General features: G+C 46.7%; 1 protein-coding gene and 1 long non-coding RNA gene across 5 annotated transcripts in view; both read right to left on the bottom strand.

The window, feature by feature from the left end:
- The window catches only part of PTPRN2 (protein tyrosine phosphatase receptor type N2), an 812735-nt gene that overhangs the window by 767171 nt on the left and 23500 nt on the right, over window positions 1-22064 (bottom strand). The window lies entirely within an intron of this gene.
- The window catches only part of LOC132679729 (uncharacterized), a 68571-nt gene that overhangs the window by 24601 nt on the left and 21906 nt on the right, over window positions 1-22064 (bottom strand). Inside the window, exon 1 of one of the 2 annotated variants that reach the window (XR_009610305.3) lies at window positions 1750-1952. The exons of the other annotated variant lie outside the window; for it this stretch is intronic. This is a non-coding gene — a long non-coding RNA (uncharacterized LOC132679729). Of the gene's footprint in view, window positions 1-1749; window positions 1953-22064 lie in introns of those variants that run through there. 2 annotated transcript variants of the gene reach the window in all.

Here is a 22064-nt window from a genome sequence, read left to right on the forward strand (position 1 = left end):
GGAATTCCCGTGTGATCACCCTAACGATTTCATAACCTGGAAAGGTTAGGTTTCCATGGGTTTCTTCCCTGTGGCTCTTACTCATAGAACCTAAGGAAGTATTTAAGCTCCAAGTTACCTATAGCAAAAGTTTATCACGTTCCTTCCACAATACTGTCAAAGAAAAAAGTAGCTTCAGTCTCTGATACTCTTGGCAAAATAGTACAGTGGGAAACTATGGGCAGCCAACAAGCCTAACTTAAATCCCCACTATATCCCCTTCAAGTTGGGCACCTGGGCAGGTTATTTCCTTGATCCGGAGCCTCAGTTTCACTTTCTGTAAAACAGGGATTTGACGACAGGACCTCACGGGATTATTGGGAGAACCAGGGCCTGGAGACAGCACCTGACTTTTTACATGTTTCTTACCTTTCTCCCAGTACTCAACTACCCTTAAGTCTTGCCCTCTCTGGCCCAACTGCCTGTCAAAGGCACAGCAAAGAGAGATAAAGCCAGAGGGGTGAGGAAGACTTCCTGAGGAATCAGACCCTCATATAGATGGCTCCTTCTCACGCATTCACATGATTATTTATTTAAAACATATGAAGACAATCATTAAGGAACTATTAAAAATGAGGTTATGAAAAGTTTTTCAATTGCTTAGTAAACTGCTTACATAATATAAAGTGAAAAAAGGATACAAATTGTATGTAGAGTATGTCCTCAACCATGTTATTTTTTTTTTTTTAACCATGTTTTTAAAAGACTGGAGGCACCTGGGTGGCTCAGTCAGTTAAGCATCCGACTCTTGGTTTCAGCTCAGGTCATGATCTCACAGTTCATTGAGTTGGAGCCCCACATCCCCGGTTTCGGATTCTCTGTCTCCCTCTCTCTCTGCCTCTTCCCTGCTCATGCTCCCCCTCTCTCTCAAAAATAAAGAGACATTTAAAAATAATAATAAAATTAAAAAATTTAAAAAGACTCGAAACAAATACAGCAAACCTTAATACAGTGGCCACACTTGGTGGTATTGGTTTTCGCTTCTTCATTCTTTACAGAATGTATAAATTTCTACCATGAGCCGGTGTTATTTTTATATCGGAAAAAATACTTCAAACATGAATGAATAATCTAAAAGGCCAGTTCTGTAATAGGTAAGATGAACAAGGAAAATTAGGTTTTAGCTCACACCCAAAGGGTTAGAACATTCTAAAACAACCTCATACCCAGCCCAGCCCCCAATCAAGTTTTATTGTGGTTGTTGTTGATGTGAGGCCCAAAATTTCATTGATACTGTCAATTAAAATAATGATCATGTCAATTAAAATAATAATCCTGGGGCGCCTGGGTGGCTCAGTCAGTTAAGCGTCCGACTTCAGCGCAGGTCATGATCTCACACTCCGTGAGTTCGAGCCCTGCATCAGGCTCTGTGCTGACAGCTCAGAGCCTTGAGCCTGCTTCAGATTCTGTGTCTCCCCCTCTCTCTGCCCCTCCCCTGCTCATGCTCTGTCTCTCTCTGTCTCAAAAATAAATAAAAACATTAAAAACATTTTTTAAAATAATAATAATCCTGACAGCACAAAAACTTAAATCAAAATGCCTGAAATGCCTTTTAAGTGAAAATCTTCACTGCAGCTCAGGGTTCAGGGGTGGGTAAATAGAAGCTTGCGGCATGAAGAGAAGATTTTGGATTTGAGGCTTTGACTGGGTTCATAATGTCGGTGTCGTTTTCAAGAAAACAAGCAAATAATAAGAAAAAAAACTACATACGTGAGCCCACTTGGCCATGTCTGTATTCTGCACCAGGTGCATAGGAGACCAACTGGGCAGTTGACTCATAATGGACTTCCAGCTCCACTGTCAACCCAGTCAGAACCCAAAAAGAGATGGGCAAACATCCTGGCAGTCAGGATCACAGGTGGAGACAGACAGGTGCTGCGAAGGGCATGACTGTGTCTTCCCAAAACCGCTTTGTTGAAACCATAACCACCCTTCCTGTGATGGTCTCAGGAGGTGGAGCCTTTGGGAGGGGACTGGGCATGAGGGGTGGAGCCCTATGATGGCATCAGTGCCCTTGTAAGAGAAAGAGACCAGGCCCTCTCTCTCCCTCTCCACTGAGTGAGCACAAGGAGCAAGACGGCAGCTGTCTGCAAGCCAGGAGGAGACTCACCAGTCACCAAATCTGAGGCCACCTTGATCTTGGACTTATATAAAGTGCCCAGAGTTGTGAAAAATTAACATCTGCTGTTTAAGCTGCCCAGTCTGTGGTATTTTGCTATGGAGCCCAAACGGACTAAGACAGATGGCTCAGTGAAATTAAGATCATTTGGAAGGCGTTTAATAGAGGGACTACTTACAAGGGGACATGGAGGAACCATGAAGACTACGGGGGACCTCCAGGTTGGCAGCAAATCGGCTGTTCATATCTAAGGCCCCAGAGGAAGGAGCTCGCGAACATGCACCAAGACACCACAGGGGGGCACTGAACTGCAGCCCACGGACAGGGCCAGTGGGGAGGTCACAGCTGGGAGGGAGCCCAGAGGAAGAAACCTCAGACTTCCTTCTTCCTTCTCAGTGCCTCCTGGTCTCCCACTGCCAGCAGACCAGCAGATGAGGGGCCAGACGGCAAGGGAGTGGCCACAGGGTGCACAGAACAGCTGTGGCCATGGGCAGGGCAAGGAAGGGCAGAGCGCGCCCCCAACACAGGGAGAACACCAGGCCACATCCTACCAACAAATCAAGCAGCCGGCTCTGGGCTCTTCGGCCAAACACTATTTCTTGCATAGAAATCTAAATATTGGGCTATATTACTCTATATTACCATTTTCCCTTGCCAGAACTATCAGCTTATTTCTTATTTAGCCCTCTGATAAATGACTGCTCTTCACTTTTATTTATAAGTGTTCCTTATAGTATTTGCCAGTCTCACCTTGACCTCATACATTTTATTTGTTGTTTCAATTTCTAGCAGAACTGCTTTTTCAAAATGCTGAAAAGTCGTCATGTTAGAGCTAACAAGAGAAAATACTGGTTTTGCTCCAGATCTATTTCTTTCGGCTTTGGAAGCAAAACTCTGGCTTCCCAAGGGCTGAAATGAGTAAAAGACCATGGGAATTCCAGTCTTCCTGGGGCGATGAGGAAACCGATTTGGACAGTGGCTGGCCACTGGACCACAGGCAGAATGAGAGTCGGGACCAAGTTTTTAGGGAGTCTTGTGTAAGTCGCTTTCTTTTCATGCTTCACAAAGCACACAGCCAGGACTGTGAACTGCATCTCATTTTGAAATTGTTTTCAAGACTCTTCTTTTGTTTACCAAATAATTGATGAGCACAATTATAAACATTTATTTTCCGTAGATTCCCTCCTAGCAACTGGTGCCATTGCTGCGCTGAAGTCATCCCGTGGAAATCCACTAATGGACAATCTCAAATCTGCGCCTAATTGTTTCATGTGTTCCCATCACTAATGAGGGTGTAATTGTAAGTTTCCAGAGAAGAAGCACAATGTCCTATATTTCACGATTCTGGTGTCCTCCAGGCATCCAGCATAATTCACCGTATCTGTTTCAATTAATAGATGAGATCGATTCTGTATATGGGGTCTGATGCTTTGCAATGCTCCCTGGAATTTCACAAGAGATGGACCTCCCCATTCCCTGAGCACTGATGACAAAAGCAGGTGCCCTCCCTTAGCAACAGACTGTGCCTAGCCTACTGCTGTTCTGCACCCCTTCTCAACATGCCTGTGTCCAGTGCATGGTCCAAAGGCAAGGACACAGAGTGAAAAGGCAGGGACAGGGCCAGCTGACATTTGTGGATATGGGCTGCATGCCAGACAGGGTGCTCAATGCTTTACATCCTCATCTTATAACTGAAACAAAATTACATGAACTTGGCATTTTATTCCCATTTTACAGATGAGTAAAGAGATATGAGGCAACTCACCCAACTCACATGGCTGGAGACAACAGGCCAGGCAGCCTGGACCCTCAGGTCTTACTCCCAAACCTGAGCCTGGTGACCTGCTGGAGGGGAAGCAGCCTCAACCCTGCGGGTCGGTCCTTCCAAACACACCTGGGAGATAATCTTGGAGGGAACTAAATCACACATTCAAAAATATTTTAGGGAAAATAATGCTCTGGGTGTTAGCTACAATTTTCCACAGTTAGAAACTGCAAAGAGATACACTGGTAACGAACAACTGGCACGTTTTCCCACAAACTATTTCTCCAAATTTCATCTAAAAATATGACTATGAATTCAAATGAGCCAGAGAAACTTCTGAAATTTATATTCAGATGCACTAAGGTGTGGATTTACTATTTATCTTACATTTTAAGTGCCTGTGGCCGCAGGTACTAGCAGTGTTGGCGGTGTGCACTTACTTAGCTCAGGGTTTAAGCTCCTGCAAAAGTAAGCACTTCATCTCCACGGAGAAAAGAGCGTGAGCATGTTGAAACAGCACACCGAGCCGAGCACCTGACCCTGGCTCCCCACAGCCTCAACAGCAGGCCCCACACTGAGTCCTGCAGAGCTCATCTCTGACCGAGGAACCACGTCCAAGGCGCAGTGAAGAAGGCATCTCGGGGTGCACCCTCCTGCGATGGAGGAAGGGGAGCACAGACTGTGATGGTTCACCATGAGAACGTTTCCTTCAGTTCCAGGTTCAAGGCAGAGCCATCTCTATGCAGAGCCCACCCATGTCCGTCTGCTTCATCTGCTCTGGGCACCGGGGACATCTCACTGCTGAGCCATCAGTGTGGCAAAAATCTGGACTTCAGTTTGGTGTGGTTGGGACCAAGGCCCAAGTGTGACTGCTGCACCATGGGCACTCTGCCTCCCTCCCCGTCTGACAATGCCCAGGGGCCGGGGCTGCAGCTGCGCCCTGTCGGAACTGGCCCGCTGCCAGCCTTCTCTCTCTGCTGCCTTGCTGGTCCTTGATGCTGCAGCGTCCGCTTCAGTGTCACCTGCCATCTCCCCGGGAAGAGCCCCCCACCCCTAAGTCACTGACATCTCCTTTAATCAGAAGCCTTATTGGCCGGTGCTTAGCCCGAAGGAGCCGGCTGCAAGCCAAGCTTCCCTGGGGCTGTGACAAAGGTCGGCTCCCTACTTGCTAGTGTACAATGCAGGTTTACACATTGGGCCTCGGTGGGCAACGAGGAGCCAGGCCGCATAGACCCTCCATGATCTGAGGAATGGAGGGGTTTGTGCCGTGGTAAGGTCAGATTTCTGAGGAGAGCTTTTCTCCTCCCCAGGCCCCGGCATGCACCCTCAGGATATTTGGCAAGCACGGAACTTGGGGACATCTGGAACTTCACCATCCCTCACCCGGGACAGAGGCAGCCCACGAACCGTGGGACTGCAGGGCAGTGACATGGTCATTCGTGCCTCCCTGGGGACACCGAGGGTGCTCAAACACCTCCCACCACTGATGCCTTTTCCACCCTTAAAACCTCATGAGTTTTTCCTTTACTTTGGAATAACTGAACAAACATTCTAGGCCTACATCCATCTCCAGTGTTACACGCTCAGTGTTGGTCAGCTGACATCTGGTGATAATACATCACATCTATCGAGTATTTATTGAGTCCCCGTCACAAAGTGCTTTCCATAAATGACCGTATTTAATCCTCACAGCATCCTGCAAGATAGAAGTCTCATTTTACAGATGAGGCAGCCACGGCTGTGAGAGGCTAAGTGATCTGAGGCTGCACACAGCCAGTAACTGGTGCTGGGATTCAAATCCAGGTCTGACCCTGATCCTGTGGTCACAAAATACCTCAGGAAATAATACTCTCAGAGTGCCTGGCACTCCAGGTACTTCATACAACAGTTTTTCTGCCTCTCCTTTTGAAAACAAAGGATAAATGTTTTGTCATAAATGTCAAAGTGACTTCACTTGGCTTCTCTGGGCCATTTCCTCGCCTTGTACGTCTGAAGCGCAGACAGCGTTAACATGTGGTGTTGGTAACGCCATCGGCACCGGTATTTGGCATCATCATTCTGAGAACCCTGGGCTGCAATGACAGACAGCCCGCTGGGGTGGACCTGCCCAGAAGCACTGTAAACATAACTTGTCTGAAGTTAAAGTCCAAATGCCAGCAAATTCAGTTATTCTGCTGGATACTGGCCAGTCTCCCACCAGGCACTGCAGCCCAAGGGTCAATGCGCCCTCTCTTCTGGCACCCTCTGTACTGGGCCTGAGGGTCACTTCCAGGAACAAGGTGTCAGGCTCCCAAGTGAGGTGAGCACACACATGAAACATCATCATGACAGAAAACCGGCTTCAGTTCCCAGGAGTAAATATTCAGATTCCATGGCCATCTGGCTGCCATTTCACAAGCTCTTTGCAAAATCTGGCTATAATTCTACCAAGTCATGAACATTAGTTGATGCTTTTAAGGTTTAGCTAAGTGAGTTGAAGAAAATCAAAATACTTGCTAAAGTTCACCACAACTGAGAACCAAAAGAGGTTGCAATGCTCACAGAAGGAGAAAGTGTTATGGGGAGGGGCATCCGATTTCAGGGAAACCAGAAAAAGATAGAAGAACTCAAAGACAGCAAAGTTTTACCCATGTGCATGGATGACACGTGTACAGAATGAGATAAATCAGAACTGCTGTTAAATTATGGCTTATTACGGGGTGCCTGGGTGCCTCAGTCGGATGAGCGTCCGACTTCAGCTCAGGTCATGATCTCACGGCTTGTGAGTTCGAGCCCTGAGTCAGGCTTTGTGTTGACAGCTTAGAGCCTGGAGCCTGCTTCGGATTCTGTGTTTCCCTCTCTCTCTCTCTGCCCCTTCCCCACTCACTCTGTCTCTCTCTCTCTCTCTCTCTCTCAATAAATAAATGCATTTAAAAAAATTTTTTAATCATAGCCTGTTACATCAATTTATGAAGCAAACTAGTCTAAGCTACCTTAGACCACAAACACTGCTTTACTCCAAGAATTCATTTACAGGTACACCTGGGTGGCTCAGTTGGTTGAGCGTCCAACTTTGGCTCAGGTCATGATCTCATGGCTCGTGAGTTCAAGCCCCACGTCGGGCTCTGTGCTGACAGCTCAGAGCCTGGAGCCTGCTTCAGATTCTGTGTCCTCCTCTCTCCCTCTTCTCTGCGCCACCCCCCCTCGCTGTCTGTCTGTCTCTCTCTCTCTCTCTCTCTCTCTCTGTCAAAAATAAATAAAAAATAATTTTAAAACAACATTTAAGAATTCATTTAGAAACTACCAAATTATGTGCTAATTACTAACATTTATATATATTTCTCAAGATCCTGAAGGAAGAACAGGAGACAAAACAAAAAAGAAAAAGAGAAAGAAAAAAGTGTGTCTATCTGGCTTTAGTTTACATTCTTCAAAAAAATGAAACAACATATTTTCTAGATTTTTCATCAGTTCCAAAAACCCAGCATCCTTATTTTGTATGTCTTACTGATTTGTCATTCTTATCTGGGGACATCAGAAAGCTATGCACATACTGGCTGGACACACGGTCTGTTTGCTCTTGTACGTATCACTGTGGGTGAGAATAAACGGAAGCACAAAGAAGGGATCTGCCCACAGACATCTAGTCTAGCTGACGAGGAAGAGAGCATGAGACCTGCTGTGCTCCAGATCCAAGCTCAACCCAGCACACCTATCTTTCTTCTTCTAATATTAATGTTTTTCTCAGTGTGTCGAACATTAATGATAAAAAACTTCAAAATTGGGTTTTATACAATACTAATACACGCTGACAGCAAATCTGTGCCTTTAGGTTCCGTTCGTGAAGAAGGGCTCCTTTTCCATTTATCAAGGTTTTGTTGTGGAATTCCAGAAGTCTCTATGAAAAGAAGAGCCAGACACTGTTGAAAATCCAAATTCATCAAGCCCTGAAGTATGAAGGGCACTGCCTGGGAGGAGACCCACAGTGGGTAAAGGGTGTGCCCCCTTCGACGGCCCCACACCACCCCCCCCCCCCCCCAGACAATGAGCACTGTGGACTGGAGGAAAGGTATGAAAAAATGCCCCAAAATCACATTTTCAAATACTGTTGAGTCACAAGGTCTACTGAGTAGACTCCTTTGTCAGAGTTCATTTGAAGAAAAGATTCTTCTGCTTTAAAAACCCTCGTCTGTTCAACCCATTCACTTTTCAAACAAGACAAGTGAGATCCAAAGAGATGAAGGTGTAGCCGAGGTCCCTGGCCAAAGCTTCCATGTTGGCCTTGCTTGCCAGGCACAGCCCTCTCCCACCCTTACATCCACGGAAGCCTCTTGGGAAAGTGGGTGAAGAAATGGAAAGAGTGAGGGGAAGGCAGTCGCCCATGCCCCATCACCACCCAAAACGTACCCCTCTCATCATTGGTTTCATTTCACAAAACCCTCAAAAAGATCCACATGCCATATATGTCTCAATATTTTTGTTTTTCATTTCCCTTTTTATAGTAACTGAAAACACCCTGATATATAATGAAAAAGCAGGATTGAGAGGAACTGCATTACCTGCATTCAAGATGGCAGACTATTTAAAATCATAATATTGGCACTGTAGGACATGCAGATACGAACATGAGCGTACACGAAGTGCTGCATTAGCCAAAACCCCACTGTATTTGTGTGTGAGGCCTAACTGCAAATGTAATGAATGCTATGAAATATTTAACACAAATACTCAGAGCCCTGCTCATAGGCCACATCAAGCTCCATTCAGGGTACTCAGCTTGTATTAGAGGGAGCGGGCAGCCCTTCATGTGTTGAATCTGTAAGTGATCTCAGAATTTATCAGAGGAAAGCATTGGGATACCTCCTGGAGTAAGTCTTTGGTGTTCTTCACCCAATTCGTAACTTGAAGAGCCTATTTTACTTCCTATATAATAGCTTACCTCTCATTTGCAAAAAGCACAGTCAAGTGTGTGGACTGTTCCGGGCAGGGCTAACTTATCATGACCCCTCCTCAATAGTCTCTGAATGTCCCTGTGGGAGGAACACAGCCCTCCTCCCCCACACGATGCTTATCACTGGACACCAGAACCCATGTTCACTGAACTCGGTACACTCCTTCCCCAGAAGGTACTCCCAAGTTCCAAGACCTCAGAGAGGTGTCAGGGGCCAAGGTTCCTTGTCTTCTTCAGGTAGGAATAAAGATCAGGGGTAGAATGGTGTCTTGCTCTGAACCTGGCATTTAAAGAGTGGGCTGCACAGATGTCACCCCGGACTCCCCATTTTCCACCACAAACTTTCCAAGAATAACAACAAATCTCAGATGATGAGATGGCATGCTGCCCTCAGCTGCTCATTCAAAATGTGCAGCACCCTTCCACACCTCCTGCGAAACTTGGTTTGCCACTGGACAGAATGCCCGTCTCCACCAGACACTTGGCCACTGTCGGTCCCCATTGCAGCCAGGACCTTTCTCATTATCTAGTCAGCTTTGTTTGAGAATTTGATGGGTCCCCTTTCCCAGCCTTTACTTAAAAGTTTTTTAAATTCATCTCACCACCATCCTTCTAAAGAGTTAAACAGGAATAGTTTAACTCCCCAGTTCTTAGTACTCAACCCTCTATCCAGCTGAGTAACATCACAGAGCAGTTAGACAAGTAAAAACATGTAAAAAACATTGAGTCAGCTGGCTTTTGGGGGAACTACCATTCTGCTTCCCATCTGGCTTACATCACAGGGACACCAGGAGGCATGACGAGCAGGTGGCACACAGCATTCCATCATCAGCCTTTCCAGGCTCATGCCACCACCACTGAATCAATGCCCAGCTGAAACCAATGATGGTCAAAAGGGTAGGCACAGCCACTCACTAATTCCGTGTCAGTGTTTCATCAAATACTTCATCTATCCCCAGAATAACTTGTCAGACTACACGTAAACTCACCAGTAAGATTTCTCGTCCCTTACATTAATTCTACTTTCAAGTAAAACTTCATGGCATCATTTCTTTCTGTTTTCTACACCTTCCAAGGATTGATATGGTCACTTTTCCATAACAGATTGGTGTGGGGGGGGGGGGGCCATCTCAAAATATGATCCATTAGACTGCTTACTGGCCCTTCATGCCAATGAATGAAGAGGTGCAGCAACGTAAGACCCTCAAGTGGGGAAATAGGAAGCCCACAGTCAAGGAGTGAGCAGCAAATTCTCTACTGCTCCAGAACCACTGTCACCCTGGCATCTTATTATGTCTCTTTTTCCTTTAAGACTCTCAAATTTTACAAGATGTAATTTAGCAGTATTTTCTTGCGAGGGCTACAGACCACAACTGGGGCAGATGCCCATAAACACCTAAGCCAGGTGAACTGGGGCCCACTGGGCAAAGGCACAGGACCATTAGGCTGGACCTTGCCCTCCACACCCTCACTGTGAGGGACCATGTGTCCTTCTTTGTGCCTCTGGACACACTTCCACCATATAGGGTTCAGTTCTGACCTGAGGCCGACGCAGTGAATTCTTCCTCATAAACTCAAATGTCCAGGGGTGGGGACTTTGCCCAAACAGAAGTGCATGATCAGTTTCTTTGCAATGGTTCCTTGGATCAGCCCATATAAACTATGTAATCTGGTGAGTTTTTCTTTTTGCTTTGGCTGCCAGGAAGAGCAGAGCTCACTTGAACATCAAAACACTGCTGTGTCACCACTGTTAACAAGGCATCTCCATTGTAACTGAAACATCTGCACTCCAGACCTTTGCCAAAATATTTGACCTTCAGCAGCCCGCAACTGAACTCCAGATGACTAGCTTGCTGATGGAGATCTTTTGCCCCACTGAGTCGTTCCAGTCTGCAATGTGCTCTTCATTATTTTATTTACTCTTCCCAGTCTTAAAGGGTAGGCACTGCAGCCCCCCATTTTCCTTTTGAGGCAACGTAGACTCAGAAATGTAGCTTGAAAAGGGGCATTTCAGGGACACTTGGCTGGCTCAGTCAGTTAAGGGTCCAACTCTTGATTTTGGTTCAAGTCATGATCCCAGGGTCGTGGCATTAAGCCCTGCATCGGACTCTGTGCTGAGTGTAGAGCCTGCTTGGGATTCTCTCTCTCTCTCTCTCTCTCTCTCTCTCTCTCTCTCTCTGTCCCTCCTCACATGCCCTCCCCTACCCCCCTCACACATACATGCTCTCTCTTGGGATTCTCTCTCTCCCTCTGTCTCTTTTTCAAATTAAAAATAAAGGGGGGGTGGCATGTCAAGCACTCACTCCAGGAAGAGCCCCAGGTCCTATCCTAGTGCCCAGTAGGCCTCAAGAGAGCCATACCCAGAGACTCCCACCATCAACCTAAGAGAGTTCACCCAACAAGTGGACAGCAACATGGCTGGAGGCTAACATCCAACCTACTTCATAGTTTAAGGGAGATTTTCAGATGGCAAAGGAGCACAATAACAAGAAATGAAGGGTCTGGAAACTGGCTGTGTCCTTTTGGGGGAAAGTAACAAGGAGTCATGGTTATTTAATTCACCCACTTGGGTGAAAGGTATAGAGGACTTGGCTTCAGTTCAACATATAGAGAACTTTCTAGCATCTTGAGATTTCCACCTGCCCCAGACATGGGAAGTCCCTGCAGCATGAGCTTTGAGCACAGCTTCTGACCTTGTAATAAGTCACTGCTGGCAACATGTAAATGCCTTTGCAGGTATGTCCAGCTAGCTGCCCTCCATGTCCTCTGCAAGCAAGTGGTCACTGAACAGACACAGCCTCTGTCCCCTAAGTAATAATAAATGCATTATCTCTGAGGTACTCAGAAGGCCAACTAGAGAGGAAAGCGACTGTGGAATGACCCTGGATAGCAACTCCAGCCACTGGCCCCACCCAGAGGCCCAGCTGTCCCCAGTGCCAATAGCCAGCAGGGGTAAGGGCTTGCATGCGACTTCTAACCTTGGGGCCACCATCATCACACAATCACTCTCCCGGGGTGGTATATGTAATGGGTATGTATGAGGAAGGTAGATCAGGCGTCCCTAATGCCCCCACCTCACAAGTGACAGAATCCAGAACAAGTGTGGGAGGACACATAGCTAAGCAGCCTCCAGAATTCACAGTGCTACCCTCATGCCTGATTTTCCCATCTGCAGACCCCAGAGTCACTGTCCCCAAAGGTTTCTTCCTCCTACACACCGCAAACCAGCATGGGGAGTCGATCCCATGGCATTTAGCTGTAGGCAGAGAAAGTCAAATTTCTTTCTATTGCTTGATTTATTCTTGCTTAGTTTTCTTGGAGACCAGTGACCCTTAGAATCGCTCCCGTGATCTGCTAATGGGTCAGGCAGGCAGCTGATTCATGTTCGAAATACAAGGACCCTTTAATGAAAAGTACTCCTAGGAAAGTTGAGTTCATGGCTGTCAGCCAACATTCCCTGTCTGGCCTCTGAAGCTGCCTCAAATGTCTTACCTGGCAGCACTGCTCCATCCGCAGTATTGCAGACATTTTTTAAAGACTGTACATCAAGACTAATCAAAATGGCCTGAGACAGTCATGACTCCTAGGCATGACATTGCCCACCCACAGCACTGGGTACCCAGGAGCAAGTGAGAAGCCCAGCAGGGAGTGGCATGAACTCAGATGCCTGCAGGCTGAGGGCCTCTCTAGTGCCCAGACCAAGAAGAGGTAGTCACTACCCTGGCCACCACCTAGGAGGAGACAGGAGTGATTGGGCTGAACCAGGAAGGGAAGCTTTGGGATAGTACATTGTAATGAATGAAACTCAGCAAACACCAGAACCTGAGGTCTGTACTGACACCATCTCCTAGGAAAGACCTTCCAGAACCCTCTGCCAGGCTCCTCCACACGGCAGCAAAACCCCCTTCACTCAGAGAAGGACCAGCCCTCTGCCATAGAGCCATTCTTTGATGTGGGGTGCAGCAGTAAGCTGGCGCCCAGGAAAGAGGCCCAGGGATGGAGTCTAATGTTGATCTGTAAATTCTCTTCATCCAACACGAGGACAGGCATGTACAAACAGGACTTGGATTACCATGGGAGAGGAAGGAATACTGGGTAAATAATGTTTGCATGAACGATTCAGCCTTTTTTTTAAAGAAAGACAGAATCTTGTTCTTAGAAACGAAGCTGACATGAACCTCCCATAGTGAGTCACAGGTGGATGGTTTCTCCCACTACAGTTCGTCAGCGAAGGAAGTCCCTGACATTAACTGAAAACCTGTCCTGTTCAACCTGAGAGGTCAGCCAGATCCAGTGCCCAGCTGGGATGAAGCAAAGGAGGGTGCTGTGACAACCCGTAGCTGCCTTGGTGTGACCTGGGTCTCAGCAGTGTCCAGGCAACAGCAGCCAAGACCAATCCCGGACATCCCTGCCCAGGTCTCTCTCCTGCCAAAGAGCCCATGGAGTGGGCGTTCTTGTCGCTCCATAAGAATCTATTTTTAAGTCATATTTGCACTTGGAATGCAGAGACAGAAAACAGAACAGTTGTCCCTCCTCCCCAGTTGTCTCTGCGGATCCAATTCCTCTGTAAATAATGCAAGGGCAGTGGATTCACAAAAGGCCAACAGATCTAGAAACTCCAAGGGAAGGAAACCCGGAGGGCACAAAATACGGCCTCGTATCAGTTACAATGACAGCACTGAAACAAATCTAAGACCAGCAAAGGCCAGGCAGCTGGGAACGGGGCTCAGGCAGCCACTTCCTGGCTGGTCCCCACAGACAAGCCCTCCACCTGGGACACCCACTGTGCAGGCCAGGAGAAGGTCTGCTACTACTCATCCAAACTGACATGGAGCTCACAGGCTATCAAAGGATTGTGATGAGACCACAGGCATACAGCTGTAATTAAAAATGAACAAGGGGCACCTGGGTAGCTCGGTCAGTTAAGCATCCGACTTCGACTCAGGTCATGATCTCACAGCTTGTGAGTTCGAGCCCCATGTCAGGCTCTGTGCCGACAGCTCAGAGCCTGGAGCCTGTTTCAGATTCTGTGTCTCCATCTCTCTCTGCCCCTCCCCTGCTCATGCTCTCTCGCTCTCTCTCTCTCTCTCTCTCTCTCTCAAAAATGAATGAACATTAAAAAAAAAAAATGAACAAGATAAAGCACCTGCTCATGGTCCCTCAGCTCCAGGAGGCTGACCTCATCACACCCTATATTCAGACCACTCTCTGCTCCTGCCCCTCTGTACCCCAGGAAACCCACAGAGGCTGCTCTGGCACCAAGTAACCCAGACCCCTGACCCCACCCCTTTCAGCTCAGCTGCTAAGGCTCTAATGCCAGTCCCAACCATGGCACCTCAGCATTCCCCATGGAAAATGCCTCTGCAATCCTACGACCCCCCCATGGAATGTCCTAAAGACCATACAGGTGGACCGCAAGCAAACTCTGTCTCCATGGATGACTCGGACAAACTCTCCTATCTCCTGTCTCATCTCCTCTACACAAAGACCCACCACTCACGGATATGCTGCCCCGTGGACAAGCTGCCATTCATTCTCCCACATGTTGGGGGAGGAGGAGCAGGATGACAGTGAGGAGAAGAGGGGAGGAGAGGGGAGCAGAAGGGGTGCAGAGGGGAGGAGGCCCACAGAGCAGGGAGAGGTGGGAAAGTGTTGTGAGCACAGACTTTGGCCACAGCCCATCTGGAACAGGTCCCAAATCTGCTGCTGTACTTCCTCATCTGTAGGCTTCCTCATCTGTACAAGTGAATTTATTGTGAAAATAAAAAAAGAAAATGCCCATAGAGCTTTTCAGATTGCTGTAAATGTTAGTTACTATTATTGAGTGGATTTTAAAGTATACTTCTACAACTTTTTCTACGTAGCTGGGTTGATTTGACTCGGTGCTTGTTTTAGGAGATATAACCCTTTCTCTTAATTCCCCATGATGGCACGGGGGGCTGATGTGAGCCAAGACTGAGAGCCTGAAACCCTGAAGTGCTTCCATCTCTGTCTGGTCCAGGAGGAACGTGAGCCTTGAACAAAGGCCCAAGGTTGGGATTTTTCTCCACTGCCTGCCGTGGGTCCAGGAACTCCGGCAAGCTAGCTCCACTGACAAGGCTGAGAGCCAAGTGATTCTAGGATCACCTTCCAATCACAGGCTTTCCTATGAACCCTCCCTGTCCCCAGGCTTTTGGAGCTACAGCCAGACCCCAACGTGGCTCTCATTGGGAAATTGTTCATGAACACCTGATGCAGCATCTCTTAATATGAGCGGTTTCTGAGCCTGAAATGAAGCAAGCCCCTTAGTTAAATAAACACCCCCCTCTACCTGCAGGACATAAAATCCCAGATAATCCACAAATCATGCTGCAGGGTAAGAACAGTCAGATTTAGCCAGAGAACTCTGCTTACCCTGCCCCACAATGAGCCCACAGGGCACAAAAGTCCAATCTGCCTCAACAATAAAAGTCAAAGAACTATCAGGGATCAATGTAAGTGGGCTCTCCATTCCAGAGTGACTGAAACCAGGAGATGACAGTAAAAGCCACAAAACCCACCAAGGGCACTGGTAGGGAGAATGGCAGAGGCTGCCCCTGAATTTGGGAGCGGCAGATTTAGGACAGACAAGATGCAGAACAAGAAAACCCAGCAGGGTCAGGAAGAACCTGGCTTCTTGAGGGTGGGGACTGCATCTGCTGTCTTTGGTGTCCAAATGCTCAGCCAAGCCCAGCATGCAGGAATGGTCCATAAACATGGATGTTCCAGAGATAATTCCAGTTTTCTTTTCCTTGTTTTTATTCTCTTCCAAAGAACCTATTATGGGAAGAAACTGTGGTCCTGCCCTGGAAAGCAGAATCCTCAGCCCTGATTCCCCAGCCCCTTGGGAGCACCATAGGAAGGTACTCTATGAGTGAGCACTTTGGACCGTCCTCCCCTAGAGATCCAGAGTTAGCATTCCCGGAACTGTGCAACGCCTGGCATCAGGCTAACCACTTAACAGAAGCAAAGCAAGTTGAGTTGTTTTTCCCATGTCTTCTGTGGATGAAAACCTCATCAGTCTGTTCTCTTGGTGAGGCACTAAAGATGAGGGAGCGTGAGGCAAGCTTGGGGGGCAAAGCAAAAGCTAGCACCCCCTCCCAGCCCAGGTGGGATCTGTGTGATATTCCTTGGACACTCCCAGCTACCCCAAAACAGAAAAGGACAAGACAAACAAACAAACAAATGGCTAAACTGATAAGAGCTTCTACCAGTTTACCAGAAAAAGGCAATCCCATCATACCCTGAAGTCCAGAAAATCCCTACTGTCTTAATGTTAATACTTTGCTAGAGGGAAAAACAACCTTAGCTTGACAAAAGCTAGGCCTCCAGTAAGTCTTCAGCATGTGACAGTCTCTTTGAAAACTCCCTCTTGGCTTTATCTCCCTCGACTCCATAAAATGGTCACCCCCCCCACACACACTTACTGGGCAGCTCTTCCTGCCCACGGGTCCTGTCCCCAGGCTTTAATAAAATCACCTTTTTGCACCAAACATGTCTCCACAAATTATTTCTTGGCCATCAGTTCCAGACCCCACGAACCCCACCATCACCCCAAAGCTTCATCACTAATCACCCACCCCGCCTAGGCCTTACTACTGTCCACCTGGCAATGCCCCTCTTAAATAACTCCTACAGGACAGTCACCTTCAGCCCAGTGCTAATGCTGCATTCTTAGAGTCCAAGCTGATGTGTTTGATCGATCACCTTTAACCAAGACTCACCCCATTCAGCTTGGTCCCCTGAGTATAGATGCTGAGGCCCAAGGTCACAGCCTTCCAGCATTAGCCTTTGTCTTTAGTGTACTGCCCCTGGGGGGTGTCTGGGCAACAAATACCATCAGTGGGCCCCAGGGATGAGGTTCAGCATGGGCACCCAGAGGGCCATCTCCACTAATGTTTTCAGGCACCAAAAACAATGTAAGTGGGTCTGAACCAAAGGAGCTTGTTAAAGCAGAGATGCCAACAGAGGCCATGAAGGCAAGGTGAGGAGCAGTGTCCATAATCCAGCACAGAGATGAACAGGTTCTTCCCCTCACTCAGGCCAGTCAAGGATGGGTTCTGGACCCTCTCTACACATCAATACAAGACAAGAAAAAAGCAGTTCTGGAATCCTCTGAAGGGCTCTCAACTTCCATGGGCGGAAGGCTCCCCGACCAGAGGCAGGAAGCTCCCATAGCATAAGCAAAGACACCAGGCCCAGGAGGAGGAAGAGGACATCTTCTCTTGCATTGCTCATTAATCTTCATGACAAATGGGGATTTCCTTACTACTGTTATTCTGTAATCAGAAGAGGAACCTCATGCTGAGATCAGCCAATACATCAAAGCAGTATAGGTCCCAAGGCCCAGAACAGCTCAAACCCAGACCCCTGATGCTGACCACAGGCCCAACGGGGCAGAGGCACTGAGGGCTGAGGGACCGACTCCCCAGAACCACCCATGGGAATAAGGTCTGGTTCTGAGATAAGATTTTTCTCTCACGTTTTCTTTGTTCTTCATTAACGCATTTAAAAAGAAATAAGTCATGGGGTGCCTGAGTCGATTAAACTTCCGACTTCGGCTCAGGTCATGATCTCATGGTTTGTGAGTTCGAACCCCACATCAGGCTCTGTGCTGACAGCTCAGAGCCTGAAGCCTGCTTCAGATTCTGTGTCTCCCTTTCTCTCTGCCTCTCCCCTGCTCATGCTCTGTATCTCTCTGTCTCTCTCCAAAATAAATAAATGTTAAAAAAGAATTTAAAAAGATAAGTTACATATTTTACGTTAGAAACTAATTTTTATTGCTCTCATTACACAGTGTTTTCCTCAAGTAAACAGAAGTAAGGGCACCTGGCTGGCTCAGTAGGTAGAGCATGCCTCTCTTAATCTCAGGGTCATGAGTTTAAGCCCCACGTTGGGAGTAGAGTTTACTTAAAATAAAAAATACATACAAACATACATTTTAATAAATAAGTAAATAAATAAAATAAAGAGAAGTAAAAAGAAGATAACAAAATGCACTCCCAAGTCCCGCTCATATACAGATACACAAGACACCATGAATATATATTTTTTTTAAACCAGACTGGGTCAGATTTTTTTGAGACCTGGTTTTTTCCCTCTTCAGAACAACATAATCCCACCTTTCAGGCCAATAAATAGCCAAACAGGACTCCATTACATAGGTATGTCCATTCATTTACCCCATTCTCTCTAACTGAGCATTCATTTCCAATGACAATCATGGCTGTTCCATTGTTGGAAGGCCACCAAACAACCACACAACACATCGTACAGACACGAGAAAAGTCTTGACATAGAACTTAACTAGGCTTCTGTTTTGGAATGTGGTCCAGGGGGAGGGAATGCCTGGCCCTCCAGGGCATGTATTGTCAGGCCTTTACGACTAAGACCTCCTTCTGGAGAACCTCCCACACCAGGTTCCCATGGCCCCACATCCCCATGTTCTCACACTTGAGGGACATCAACAGAGAATGTGTGTGGGCCAACTAACCCGCTGCTAGGAATCTAGGTCCCCAGAAACCCACAAGGCCTGCAAGTCAAGATAGACTCTACAAGGACATCCAAGCAACAGGGATATGTTATAAAACTAAACTCACCTTGCTGCTTTCTTTCCATTTACATATTTTAATTTTTTATTGTGTTAAAGAACACATAACATAAAAGTTACCATCTTAACCATGTTTAAGTGTACAGTCCAGTAATGTTAACTCTACGCATATTGTTGTACAACAGATCTCCAAAACCTTTTTTCCATCTTGCAGACATGGAACTCTGTCCCCCTCCCTCAGCCCCCAGTGCCCACCCTCTCCTTTCTGTCTCTAAGAATCTGACAACTTTAGGGACCTCATAAAAGTGGAATAACACAGTACTTGACCTTTTGTGATTGGCTTATCTCACTTAGTATAATGTCCTCAAGGTTCATCTATGTTGTAGCAGATGTGAGAATTTCCTTCCTTTTTAAGGCTGAATAACATTCCATTGTTTGTACAGATCATACTGTTTGCATAGAACAATCAATGCATCTGTGGATGGACACTTGGGTTACTCCCACATTTTAGCTACTGTGAATAGTGCTGCTATGAGTATGGGGGCAAGATATCCTGCCTTCAGTTCTTCGGGGTATATACCCGGAAATGGGCATATGTTGATTTTCCATTGTGTGGTTTCTAATGATTTGTGAGACACTCAGAGTAACAAGTAAATGTCTTGACCTAGCCAAGCGACAAAACAAAGGTGTTTTTTTTTCCTCATTGATTGTTAGATGAAAGTGGAACTGATATTTATTGTGAACCAAATAAGAGCAGAACTCTCAGCTTAACAATGAGAATAGGTGGCCTTGCTCACTGCATGTTTGGGATGAGGCAGTTCATCCAATGACCCTTTGATGTAGGTCAAGCCACTTGCCTGGCTTTCATATGAAGAAACTTACCATATGCAGCAGTAAAGAGGACAGAGCTCTGTATATGAAGCCCTTTGAGAACAGAAATCGACAGGCACAAACTGTTATCCCTGAAGGTAGAGCTAAAAATATCTGGCTTGACAAAAAATGAATGGAAAGCTGCACCAAATGTCCTTAAGAGAAGTCAGCTGTCTTAACTCTTGTATCCTTCTAAGGGGCAAACAACTATCATAAGAACTCAGAATTTGCATTCCATTAGAAATCTTGCCCACACAGTGTTCCTTCAGGTGTGACTGGGCATCGATTAATTGACTTGATGTTTGATGCATCCAGGTCAAAAAGGTTCACTGATCCCAACATGCAGTAGGCATTCCGTAAGTGGGAGTTGCTCTGTTAGTGGTGAATGGGCAGGGTCTAGGAGTCATGAGCCCTGGGTTCTAATTTTAAATTCCCCCACCCTTGTAAACTTGACCAAGTCAACAAATCTCAGAAATTCAGAGATTAAGTGGATCAGGGCATCCATAATTATTCCTGTAGTTCCTTGAAGCCAGAACAGTCTAATGGTTCTAGAAGGAACAACCCCAACAATTCTCTTAACATTTCAGGGTATCTTTCAAAATTACAAATCTTGCAACACCTATCACTATAGAAAAGCTAATGACTCAGGTCTAAGAGGTAAACACCTGCCTGGGAAACAGGTCCCTGGCAGCCATTTGGGGAAGGGGTTCTCCACACAAGCCTTCTTTTTTAACACGGGAATGTATGCTTCTGTGGACTATGGCAACCTCCAATACCTGTACATTTTCTTTGAATACAAAAGGCTTTTTTAAAGAAAAGGCCAAATGGTCTTACACGCACACCAGCAGGTTTTAGTGTTACTTCGTTTTTTCTTTTAAAGCAGGCTGAAACTTTTTCCTGATTCCCAAGTAACAAGGGTTTTATTGCTTAGTTTATCAGTTCTAACACTGTTTCAGACCTCACTTTCTTAAATGTGGCCCCAGAAATGCAAACTTGAAAGTCCAAACTTGAATCAGAAACTGCATTTTAACATGCCCCCCACCCCACCAGCTCTCAATTGGAGAATCCCTATGCAAAGACAAGACACTCTCAAGGGGCAGACAGCCACTTCTGAAATCATCGACGTCCCCACTGCCAACACTTGGCTGAAACTCCACAGTGTGGGTGATCATGGTCACAAGAAAGGAGCCTGAAAGAAGCTCACAGACCAAAGTCCCTTTAGATATGTTTCAACAGGGGGGACACCCTCAAATCTCCCTCTCCCTGGTGCCAAATGGATTAGCAAACAAACCAATGGACACATGTCTTAGGATTTCATGACCCCCCGTACAAGTCTTCCGAGGTGGGGACAGTGGTATATAGCCCTACGTCCACCTTCCCTTCCCGTGAGAAGTGACCATGAAATCAACAGTGACAACAGCAACAAACAAAATCGAAGTCAGTGCAGCGACACCCAGGGCCTGTCTGCATTACGACACCCCCTCCATCTCCCACAAATAAAGTCAGCGATATGTTAAAGCTCCTGATTATTAATAGTCCATTTAGCACTTTAAAAGCAGCACCGCTGATCCTCGTGTGGATGCCCTGTACACTTGCTCTAGATGCCTAAAGAAGAATGTGTTGAGTAATATACCATGAGAGTGAAGCTCTTCGATTACCACTGGTCTTAATAATTCATGAAGTGCATCTTCTGTTGTACCACCAACCCCACGGGTTACACAGACTTGGAAGGCTCACAGCAAGCAATTCAGGATCGATGATGGGATGAACACTGCCAGCAGCCCGTGCCAAAACATAATGGGAGTAGGCTCAAAATCCCACATGTGGACGGAAGTGGATTAACTAAATACCAAACCAAAGACATAAAAAGCCTTCTTTATACTGAGTACAGGTCCTTCAAAAGCACAGAATGTCTCCCTGATCCTTGCCAGCATCAGCAGATAGCAGAGGCTGGAAGCTCAGTCTTTCCCACATAAATGTCCCCTCAGAAAAGAGTGGTCCTCCTGGCTGCAGAGGAACTGCCCACCATGGCCAACCCTCATGCACAGAGAACCCCCTCTGCTTTGTGCAGACAAAGAAGGCATCCACCAGCACAGAGGGACCTGAGAGCTTGCCAGCAAAACAGGACTGCAAACTCGCAGCTAAAGACCTGGGCAAGGGGAGGGTCCTGAGGTGGAAAGGCAGAATCTCTATGACTGATCATCCAGCATCAACTATTCACCAATGGCCTATTCCTGAACTTCAACACAGCAAAGATCCAAAGGGAACGGACACAAGGGGGATCAGGAAGAACCAAAAGCACAACAAAATACAAGCCTGTTCATACAGCAGTTTGCAAATGATGATGTTTCATAATCTGAAGTTTGGATAAGGCGGTGCCAACACCCAGCTGGTACAAGCTGAGAAAACAACTGGGCTGTAAAACCCTGGAAATACGACTTGATTACAACAAACATTTCTCCCAAACAGAGCTAATTACACAGCATTCAGCTGCTCCTGGTAGCTCGAATAGGAACGCCGGACATGCATTCCTGCTTCCAACATTTGGGCATTCTTGTAGGCTCTGGCCATACCCCTTCTGTGAACCCTAGGGCCTGAGAGAGAGGAAGGGGACCCCAAGACCCCATAAGGGACTCTATAGGTCCAATCTCACCCACCTTCATCTTATCCCCTAATAAACTTTGAAAAGTTGGTGGGATCTTCGATAAGATTCCTGTTTTTTAATAAATGGCCTTTTTTATTTACAGGATCCAGTATATATTTTTAAAACCTG

This window comes from Panthera onca, chromosome A2 (genome assembly GCF_046562875.1).
Source record: "Panthera onca isolate mPanOnc1 chromosome A2, mPanOnc1 haplotype 2, whole genome shotgun sequence".
Lineage (NCBI taxonomy): Eukaryota > Metazoa > Chordata > Mammalia > Carnivora > Felidae > Panthera > Panthera onca.